Raw genomic sequence first — 11,593 nt, 5'->3', positions numbered from 1 at the left:
CCCCCCATGTCCAGTAACCCAACAAGTCCCTGTTAAAAAGCCACAGTCACATCCCTGTGTTTCATCTTTCTAGCCATGGAAACAAAGTTTGTATTCTAATGAAGGTGGCCTGTGTGCCAAGTTTGCCATGTGGACATCGGTGCTGCTGCTGCTAAGTTTGTGTAACAGCTGTTATGTATTTATTTATTGAAACTGAGGATTTTTGTAAGGCTGTCTCGATCGGCTACTGACAGCTGAAGGTCTGCCTTCATCATGCCTCTAAGGAGACAACTGAACAGCCAATCTGCTCAACGCAAATCCTCATATTCACTCTCCACAGGCTACCGGCGGCATGCTTTATAGGATTATTTTCAACCAGGCATTTTGGATGTAGTAGTATACATAGCCCCTTCCGACCCATTGAATGCCCCCCTTCTTTTTCTCCTTGTTCCTGCCTTTCACCTTCTCGCCTGAGAGGATTAGAAAGTTAGGCTTCCGGAAGCGGGGCAAAACCCTGTTGAGGATGAGACTTTCACAAGCCTCTCGCAGGAAGGAGCAGGACTCTAACTTTGCAGCAACAATCACTGCTTTTTTTTTCTCCTCATGTCTTCCAGGGTTCAAACTTTTTAGCGGTCAACAAAGTGTTAAACAGTACTAGTGTAAGCAAATACCTTTTGAGCTGATTTTTATTTTATTTTTTTAAGTGCAACTTATTTAAGTTTTCCAGAAACTGCTTGAGGACTTTGATGTAACAACTACTCAGAGAAATTGATTGTATTGTTGAATGCATTATTGTTTAGTAGAGGGGATACTGTTGATTTGTAGCTACAGGTGATTCTTTTTTTTTGTTTTCAAGTGGGAAAGATATTCTGAGAGGTCAAAATCAATTCTTGTTCTGTAGCTACAAGGTACAGCTCCAGATGGGATCATGTCCTATAACAATCGGCCAAGAAAAGCTGCGAAAGCATGAAAAGTTGTTTGTTCCATTGTTAAAGACAGCTGTGAGGGCCCTGAAACAGAATAAAGAACAAGTTTAACAATTTAAAGAGTTTGATGTTGTGATTGTTTGATCACAGCTAGTAAGGGATTCACCAGTACTAAGGGGGTCTTCAGGAAATTAAAGCTCCCATTATTCCCATTATGTTATTGTGTTGGCACCTGGGCAAAGGATGAATGTGACTGAATGAGATAAAGTTTTAGTAATAACAATTTAAAAAATGCAGAAACATATCTAGTTTAATATTTAAAACTGTTCAGGGTTTTCTTTTATGGTGAAGTAAGATGTACATTGATATTTTGGAAACATTGGTATGACTCCCTCCAAAATAGTTGGAGGTCTTGTGTATTTTTACATATTAAAATACATAATAGGTTTTGGTATGTAATTGTGGCTAAAGCTGAAGATGCAAAGTTTATGATTTTTTTATTATTATTATTATTTTTACATACAGTACATGTCCAAACTGTCACTGTCATGACAGTATAGGATGTGACAGAAAAAAACTGAGCTTCTCTGCTATTTCCCAGTGTTCCCAGTGCTAACTGCAGAAATACACGACTCCATATGAAACAGCCAATCAGAGCCAGGTGGAGAGTCTTAGTGGTGAACTGTCTTTTCTGTTGGTCAGTCCAACAAATTTGTAATTTCTGCCAGAGTGTGAGACCGATGCTTGGAGTTTGTAGCGATTTAGTTCACCTTTTAGGATGCAACTTGGGGATCACAAAATATTGCAAATGTATTATCACAACATGTATTATCACCATGCAACATTGTTAACTCTGTCTAGTTAAACAATTCATTACTTATCACAAGCTGTAGTGTCGGAGCTCTTTACTCATGCTATGCAGAGTTAGACTCTGTCACTCACTCATGTTATGGCTGCATCCCGAAAGCCTCCGCTTTGGCAGGCTACACTGGCACAGAGGCTGAATCATAGCTATGACAGCCCCGATGTATCTCATTCAGCCATGGAGAATGGGGCTAGTGAACCGAGGAGCCCCCCAACATCGGCCTCTGCCTGCACCTGCAAGCCCAACCGATGACTGGAGAGCTGGAAGGAGGCAGTTTAGAGGTGGGAGGAGGGGCGGGGGGGTCAGTGAAAGCCTGGGTTCAGCTTAATAATGGAGCACAAGACAAATGAGCTACTATATGAGAGACCCAATCAGAGAAATATAAAATAAGGGGAAATCATTCAGTTTAATGGCAACTTTATGTCAGATGTTAAGATAACCATGTGGTGGGCTTTTGGAAAACTCTTTGAAGTAAGCATGCAGAGAGAAGAGTGAATGGGGGTACTGCTGAACCCCTGCAGGTCATTCAGTCATTTATAAGGTCCAATTTTAAAGGCCTCCTCCTGCTTTTGCCTTTGTGCCCATCGGTGGTTGTGAAAATGGAAAACAAAGATTAAATCAGAAAAAGGATGATATGCCTTTGAATAAATCAAAATGCCAGCAAGCAATAAAATCTTAAAGGCATGAAGGACTTACTTGGATGTTTTCTCTATTGAAACAGAGCCTCGTTTCTTCTTAGTTTGTGTGGATTTAAGATGTTTACAGATGTGCCCCTCTCCCCCAGTGCGCCAGCCACCTTTAATCCAGTAAAGAGAACAGAGATCTTGGTCGCCTCTGGCCGTCCTGCAGGCCCTTTTGGAAACCTCTCGGCCGTGAGAATGGGGCTTGGGGTTGGAGGTGTGGGTTAGGCTGTGTGTAGCCATGCAGGAGGGGCCGAGGGGACGGTCTTTGTGAATTTAGCTAATCTAATTTGAGCACTTTTTTTCTCCCCAAGGGCCTGACTCATTCTCACTGCTGTCTCTGTTTCCAACATCAGTACAAGCTGGTGAAAGTTTCATGTGGTCTTATTTAGTTTAATGTACGCCTAAGGGGAACATAACTTTGAGCATCGACTTTAAAGGACGACTCTATCTTTGTGCTTTTTTTTAGGTCTTATTTTTAAATAAAGCTATAACACTGATCCACATGGATCCTGGGGATATCACTGCATGACATAGGACTTTTTTTGTGACTAAAGAAAAGGTTTAGAGGGTTTTGGGTCTATATATAATTAGGAAAATGGAAAAAAATATTGAAAGTATTTACTAATGACCGTAAATTTATCTGAATCTACTGGTGTTTATTAGAGACATAAAGAGATTGGTTAGTGAGTGGAATCAGTTGAATTTTCAACTTCAGTGTGGAAGTTTTTTATTTTATTTTACTTTGGATGAAGACTGAAAAGATACTTAGTTTGTTATAAAGGAGTAATTTATTGGAGATGGACAAACTGAAATGAAGTATTTTATTTGTTCATTCAGGCTGCTATAATGGAAAGCTGAACTTGTGCTGGTGCTCTATTTAATCTTAAGCCATTTTGTACTTTTGCTGTTTTTGTTGTTTATACTGGTAAAAGTCGGGCATAAAACAAAGCTGTTCTAAATGGACGTTGATTGCCTTGGGAACAGTTGGTTGAACTGGAAACAAAAGAAACCAAAATCATGGGCATGATGTCCGTGAAAATGAAAACATACCACTGCTGAAAATGTGATGAAGATATTACTTTTTTTCTTTAAAAAGAAAAAATAAATCAGGTTTCGATAGGAACAGCTGGAAAATATCCAATCCAGTCAACTCTTTCTTTTGAGTCGTTTTCCTGCCTGCTTGTTCTGCACTGACCAGCAACAGTTTAAGTGTTTATTTCCAAAGCCACTAAAAAGGTGTGTGCAATTTGAGAAAAAGTGAAATGCTTCTGTGGTCGGCATGAATAAAACAAAGCTGTCCTACGTAATATAACTCTGTTCTTGTATTGTTGTGATACTTTTTTGAACATTTGGAAGCGAGAAGAAACTGTCTTTGAACTTCTTTTGAACTGCAAACCCTGAGATCTCTGCCACTGATTAGTCAGTTCTGTATGGGTTGCCAGTAATGCCGAATTTTGTGGTTGTGTTGGGATTTGAGGATGGAGTTGAATACACTAGAATGAAGAAAATGTAAAAAAAAAAAAAATCTCCATTTTATAAAAACTTATAAAAGACTCTCAATTAATACAATTTCTGATTGCTGCTTTTCCAGTATTTCTCAAAAAACAACTTCAAACAGAGATTGTTTTTTATAGAATAGAAAGAAACCCTTTAAAAAGTTGTTTATTTATTTTAGTTTTTAGTTTTTTTGTATTTAACACCTTTGATTAACTCACTGTTGATGATGTTCCTTTTCAAGGGGGAAATTGTCTTATGAGTGCTTGCCTGTGAAGTCACTCCTTAATATCATCAGTTCCTCATAATCCTCCTGTAATGGGTCCTTAAGTGGCACAGTGGTTCTACTAAATGATTAAGGCAACAGCTTTCTCACCTAATTTTTTTCTTTGTCTTTCCACAATGCTGAATTAATGCTGCAGTAATGGTGCTGGAAGTAATTAATCAAACTGTGATTTCTTATCTCTGATAATTTCTCACTCTTACTTTAGCTTAGTAATTTTATTGTCTCCTCCTCTAACCTTCCTTCTAATTCAAGGCAAAAGGTGGTGAGGGGCAGGAATGCAGCCTGGGGACTGTAAGAATTTATCACACTAAGGTGCGAGCGCTCCTGTGCCTGCAGATGTAACAGTTTAGTGCCAACAGCATTCCCACCATGAAGCCAATGGGGGTTTTTATGGCATTTGTAACTTTTATTCTCAGGACCACATACCCTGTGACTGCTGAGAGAGGAGTGGGAGGTGGAAAGGTCAATATACTAGGGGTGAAATAGTTTGTGTGTGTGCCGCACTCTAATATTTTCATCAGAATGACATAGATGAAACAAATAGTTTATCCTTTTCTGCCTCTACTGTTTGAATGTGTCCTCTTTTTTTTTTTTCTCTTGCAACTCCTGCTCCCCTCCCATAGCTCCCGTTTCCACTCCTCTCGCTCTTCCTGTTGGTCTACGTTGCCTCTCGGGTTACGATGACTGGGGGGTTTTCTTGCTCTCAGTTCATAGTGTCCATACAAGGTGGGGGTGGTACTGCGTGTGTGTGAGTGTGTGCGTCTGTCTCTCCCTCTCTGCGCTGTCCCGTGTCCTTGTCCCTGCCTCCTGGCAGTGAGGAGCCACCCAGCAGCCGGATTGTGATTGGGTAGGGGGAGTGGGGCTCTTGACACAAGCGTGGTGCTGACTTCTCCGGGACGTGTTTCAACAGATGGTCGAGGTTAGAGAGTGTCATCACATCGGAGCGAGGATTAGAGGAGAGAGGTTGTCTTCCAGGAGCTGTGTGGTCCCCCCCCCCTCCTCCTCCTTCTACACTTGAAACTCAAAATCCCAGCACCAGGAGACAAACTCCTCCACGAGGAAAGGAAGGTCTGGTGAAGAACGTGAGGATAAAGCTCAGACAGGACTCCTTGCCTACTGCCTACCAGGTACTACACAACTTTCCCACTATTTCTTAATTTAGTTTTTCAGAATTTCTCCCCTCTTCTGTAAAGCATTTGCAGAACATCTGTGACTCAGTTAACAGTCTGACTCTGTAAGAAGAGATATGTAGTGGCAGTGGGCAGCGCTGTTTTCGCAGTCTGTCTGTGTACTGCTTGTACCGCAGCCCTTGTGTGCGTGTGTGTGTGCAAGGTTTTCATAGTTTTCCCCCTGAATGACAGGAATTCCCTCCGTCGCAAATTCCTCTGTCTCAAGGGATTAGAGGGCACCACATTCCATTAATATCATTTTTTCCCCAATGCAAAAGCATTCACCTGTTAAAATTTCAGTTTGCCTAAAGCATAAGGTCTTAAAACTGAATCTTAGCTTCAGTGAATGTAATAAATCTTTTCTCATTAAGAAAACTAGAGACCTCGATGTTTGATTATATTTCCTTAGCTGTAAAATCCATATTTTTATGTAATTGCTCTCTTTACATCATTTCATAACACATTATAAGAGTCAGACAATATGCTATAAGTTTATTTTTGTCAAAATATCATGACATTGTATCACTCAAACAAATAGTGCAAAATAGCATCGGTTTCCCTGCTGAAGCAGATGAGTGTTGTGATGTGATGGAGAGAGAGAGAGAGTAGAAAGAAAACTTTTTTTCTTCCCTGTGTCTTATTGTTATAGCGATTCTGAATAATTATACTTAGAGGCACACCAATCAAGCTGCCAATTCTCTATCGGTTGACTCTGATCAGTTACTGTACAATAATGTATCGGTACTAAAAACATCCAACAACCACGCCAACCAATAGCTTGTACTCTTTGAATAAAATAAAAATCTGTGAAATGTGCATAAATGAGGAAAATCGTGAAATTCCTTCATGTTTTATTGGATTCTGTCAAGAAACCTGCAGTACACTTTTTTTTTTACACACCTCAGTAACATTAGATTTTAGAGCATGCCTGTCCGTCTCCAGTCCTCCATGCTTGGTGTCCTCGCAGTTTTAGATCCGTCTTTACGTCAACAAAACTGATTGAAATGGTCCAACTACCTCCTCGACAAGTTCTGCGTAGGCCTGTTAATGATTCATCATCATTTGAGTCAGATGTGTTGAACTAGGAGAAGTACTGAATCTTGCCAGATATAAACTCTTGATGACTGACTTTCGACACCATTGTATTTGAGAGAAAAAATCCAACTTAAAAGAAAACTGATAACGGATATCAGATGGCAAAACATTGGAGTATTTCTAATTGAATTATTACTGAATTGTGAACCTTTTTCTAATGTCAAAGATGTGCTTAACTCTTTGCACATCTTTGACTAAGACATCTCAGATTATACTGACTATAGTCAGTGTAGTCCCTCAAAAACTTTGGGTGCCACTTCCATATCCCTTCAGTCGGGATAAGTTCTTTAATAAATCTTCTCCCCGAGAGCAATTCTGGCAAATTGTGTCAGCAAAGACTAAATAGATGAGTCGTTGTCTCTGGAGAGACTGTCAAAAGTGCGCAGAGATGCAGCAAGTTGGGGGAATGTACTACTCATGTTGGCTATTTAAGTCAAGTCAAGTGAGAAGAGTGACCTGCCAGTGAAGTGGCAATATGATGTATAATATTTATACCCAGCTCCAGGCACCGTGCGTGAGGTGTTTTGTAAATGGAGATTGTGCAGCTGTGAAAGTCTGAGAGAGGAGAGGGGTGTTGTATGGGTGAAAGCTGCTGTTGTGTGAGATTGTGTGTTTATCTTGGTAAACCAGCCGTAGCTACACTCGCTGCTTGATACTTGGAGAATTTAAAAGTACCCCCATAAGATTGTCAACGTGGGCTACAAGTAGTTCAGTGAATAATAGGTAGGCATATGATTGAGAGGGGAAAAAAATGAATGTTCCCCAAATTAGCTTACAAATTGTGACACATGCTAATAAAGATAACATTTTCTTAAGTGTGGTGCAAGATATGCCAGATTTTTTTTCCTTTTTTTTTAGTAATCTGAGAGGGAATATAAAGGTGTAACTCGTGTCTATTCAGTTCTAAGTTTTAACCTAAGTCTATAATATTAACTTAGACTTATTTTATTGATCAAGTAAAAAAAGTTTCCTGTATCCAATCAGTCAACAGTCCACCAAAGCTCAGAGCATTTATCCCCTGACCTAGATTTACTAAATGGCAAAGTTATGATGTGGCTCCATTCAGAGTCGGTGGCTTGTATTGGGCACAATAACTGTAAAACCGTTGGCCTTCATTTCAATGCTTTGGCACTGTCGGAGCGTGTTACTGAAAGGCAAGTGTAGAAAGTGATGGAGAGCCTTTTTTACCTCAAAATTTCAGTCATGACAGGACTGATCTACAAACCCAACACCTCACTCGAGTTTCACCCGGCAGTGTTTGGATTCAATTTCTGATTAGCCTTCCCAGGGCACAGTGAATCGACTTCGGGGGGGTTTCAAAACACTGAGTTTCCTGCCAGCTCAGAGGAGAGGAGAAGAGTTTAAAGAGTTTTTAGCTTTTCTGTGCTACAAACAAGAGCACAAGCAGCTGCTGCAAATAATTAGATTCTGAGAGGGAAAGGCACTCGCCAAGACAAACGTTGTTCCAGTAGCAGCTTTGCCATCCTTGAGATCTACTTGGGAATCTGTGTGTGTGCATGTATGTGTGTGGGGGGGTGTGCGTGTGAAGGTAATAAGTGGAGTAATTTGTTCTCCTGATAAGGACGCTGAGTGACTGAGTCCAATGGAAGAAGAGTCGGCGGAGTCTGTGGCTTTAAGCGTTTCCACAAACAGAAGGCATGTGGCCTTTAAATGCCAAATGCAGTGAATCAAGATTTCCAAGATGTCAAAAACAAATATTACCGTCTAATGACTCTGAAAAAAATTATTTGTCGTCATCATCAACTGAATTCTAACCTGTTTTTGTTTTAATTCTACATTTTACATCCTACAATCTACCTTTTTAGCAGCAGATTTTACATCTGGCTTCTAAAATTGCTAGGCAATAAAATTAAACACTTTGCAGATGACTTTAGAGTGTTCAAGCAAGAAAAGTTTGGAGAATTTTGGGATGGGAATAAATACACCCAGAAGTGGTCAAATACTTTACATCCATATTTTACCGTTACATATATTTTTTAATTTATTTATTGACTTACTTTTATAAAACAAATCTAACATTTAAATTAAATAGCATTACTGTAAAATTATAGCAAATTACAAATGTATTTCTTTTTAATTCACAGGAATGAACTTTTAATACATTTGTAAAAGAAATAAATGGATGCAGAACTAGAAAAGCATTTCATGTTCAACAGGGTTTAGACCAAAATATATTTAGCTTATGCTAATCTACTGTACCTCAAAGCAAAACCAAATAAACAAAACACATTTGCCTCAAAAGATCTCCGAATAATACTGAGATGAATTCTCCATATTTATGAGAGTTAATTTGGGAGAATTTTGAATTGGAAATAAACAGAACCAGAACCAGAGAAAAATGTTTCATCCAGAGCATTTTCCACAACATGTATTTGATCCCAATATATTTGCCTTTCCAGTTCTGTAAATAACCTACATTTCATCAACCAACGAGCAATATTAAAAGTGTTTATCTTTATTCTTAAGTGAACTCTGGCCTTTAAAGGCATGTCAGTTTTTACCCTCTTAAGCTGTTACATTGACAAATATCACATTTGAATTTGAAAAAAATATATATTAGGCAAGATTCTCTGTTTTACAATAAAGTATAATTTTTAATGAAGTAAAATATAATGGTTTGCAGATTACTTTCTGTGGCTCATAAAAGTCAGGTTCAGCTAATTTTGAAATATAAATAAATGGATTCAGGATAAAGAATAGACGGTTTCATCCAAAGTATTTTCTGCTTTATGTATTTTGCCAAAATACACTAAATCACATGGTGGTAATATACAGTGACAGATATACTGACATCTTGATTTAAAAACTTATTAAATAACAAACACCTCATTATGAACACTTATAAGCATTCATTCTCTTCTGTAATTGAACTCCAACCTTTGACTCATGCCATAATTTAGCTTTTCTATCTGACCGTACTCTGATAGATCTTAGATTTGACTGAGGGGTTTTTTTTTTTAATTGTTTTTTTTTTTGAGAGGGTAAAATTTGGGCAGTTCTGAAATGGAAATAAATGAATCCAGAAATGGAAAAGCATCTTTCATCCTGCACATCATCGGCAACATGTTTAGATGAAAATGCCCTCAATCAGTTGGTGGTAAGGACATTGTGACTAATAATGTGACATCTCTGCTTCAAAGCTTCTCTGAGTAATGCACCTCTCATGATGTAATAAATTACCGCGTAATAGTTTTTTTAATCTTTCAAGAACACTGCAATCCTCTAATTTATTTTTTAAAAATGTTAGGCAAGTTTCTCTGATTTGTGCCTGTTAAGTTGAATGCTTTGCCGATGACTTGTTTCTATTCATGACAATTAAGTTTGGTTACAAGAGCCTCATTTGCAACATGTTTTCAATTAAAATACATTAATTCAGTTAGTGACAATATAGTGATTTAGAAAGATGAGAGAGGTCTGTAATTTTCATTATGGGTACACTTCAACTATGAGAGACAAAATGAAAAACTAAGTCTGGCATATCTCATTATAGGATTGCTAAAGAATTTTATCTAATGATTGCATACAAAGGCATTTATACGCATATGTATTCCTTTTATCAAGGCTACTTGTCACCTTCTCAAACTGGTTCTACTTGGACAGAACTTCTGTATGCAGAACTGGAGGGAACTGGGGGCAACTTTTTTTGATCAAAAAAAGATTAGTTTGTGGTAATACGCTACACCTAATAATTAGGCACATTAGCTTTAAAAGCTAAGCTTGTGTGTGCTCTCCTGTGTGCCATAATGTTAAAAGATTTCCTCAACCACTCTCTCTTCTGCCACTTATTTATCTCTTCAGCGTAATGATAGTGTTCCTCGCCTTAGTCTGATTGCATGGTGGCAGTGGCGTAGATTGCACCAACCTATCACAGCAAATGACCAGTATTTGAACAGCATGCTTCTATTCATGTGGGATCAAGAAAGACTGTGTTTAGATGAGTCAGACACTTTCTCAGTTTCCTTGTTGATCTTACTGATCAAACATTTCTTGAGAGTTTCAGCCACGAAGCTGCCTCCAAACTCAAATTGTCCTTGACTTTTGAGGGTGATAGCCAAGCCATGCATACGTATCTGGATGTGCGCAGACGCACAGTTGGGGTTTTTGAGGTATTTGGAAGCTCACAGTAATACCCCAGTGTGTTTGTTCAGCCTGTCATTTGAGCGAGAAAGGTCAGGGCAAGCAAACATTGCATCTAGCTCATCTTTGGAGAGAATCCTACTCCTCCAAACCTTGATCCAACTCTGAGCACTTTGTTAAAGAGTTTCAACCACATATTTATAGTGGCTTAGCTTCTAGCTTTGTCATAACTGTCAGTTGTACACAGAAAGAACCCTGAGCTGTCTTTAAATGAGTCAGAGACATTTTGTTTATGGGTGGACTACTTTTTGTGATGTTATAATCAGTAATGTTTGAGTGTAAGAGGAAGGATTTGCCTGGAGAAGGAGAAAGCCGGGTTAGGAGGGTGAAGTGGAGCAGGGACGAGATAAAGAAGAGAACAAGAGTAAATAGAGGGAGGTGTGAAGGAGTGATAAAGAGGTGAAGAAGGATAAGGGGAGAAAAAATGGTCATCTCAGGTGAGCCATGTGCCCACGCCCACAATTCCTTAGAACTAAAACAGAAAGGGTGGAAATCTTTTTTGCACACACGCATATAAAGAGAAACTTAGAAAAAGCCATGTATACGCAGACTCTTTGTACAAGCTTGCCCCCTTGGTCTTCCACCTCCCAGAGTGCTGGACTGTCCTTGTTTCCTCATGTCTCTTGTTCAATAATCCCCTCCCCAGGGAGAGGCAATCTGTTTTAGATTTGAAAGCGAAAGGAACCTGGCCTGTATCACGTACAATTAAATACCCGTCAGAATCCGTCGGCGTGAGATTGGAGCGAGAAGTGCTGCCGCGGGGTTTTGTGGGGGTAGCTGGGTTGTCCCCTTTCATCCACCGCTTTTCCAGGAGAGAGATAATGGGGTGGGGATTGTAGGATGGATGAGAAAGGGTAGAGGGGGGGGCAGTAAAGAAGCGATGAATGTTTCCTCACCCCTCCATACTCCACAACCTGACTAATAGAAGCCAGCGTGTG

The 11,593-nt window shown here is 39.3% G+C and overlaps 1 protein-coding gene across 5 annotated transcripts in view; it reads left to right on the top strand.

Annotated features, from left to right (window-relative positions):
* Positions 1 to 4,977: 4,977 nt before the first annotated feature.
* Positions 4,978 to 11,593, top strand: part of sulf1 (sulfatase 1) — a 43,122-nt gene continuing 36,506 nt past the window's right edge. For 2 of the 5 annotated variants that reach the window (XM_032551041.1, XM_032551043.1), the window contains exon 1: positions 4,978 to 5,360. The gene's annotated coding sequence lies outside the window, so the exon portion shown is untranslated. The remainder of the gene's footprint in view (positions 5,361 to 11,593) is intronic. The other 3 variants (XM_032551045.1, XM_032551040.1, XM_032551042.1) reach the window with 2 other exon arrangements.

This window comes from Xiphophorus hellerii, chromosome 21 (genome assembly GCF_003331165.1).
Source record: "Xiphophorus hellerii strain 12219 chromosome 21, Xiphophorus_hellerii-4.1, whole genome shotgun sequence".
NCBI classification, from domain to species: Eukaryota; Metazoa; Chordata; class Actinopteri; order Cyprinodontiformes; family Poeciliidae; genus Xiphophorus; species Xiphophorus hellerii.
Note: the sequence above shows the minus strand (reverse complement) of the source record. Positions and strands in the feature narration are given on the sequence as shown.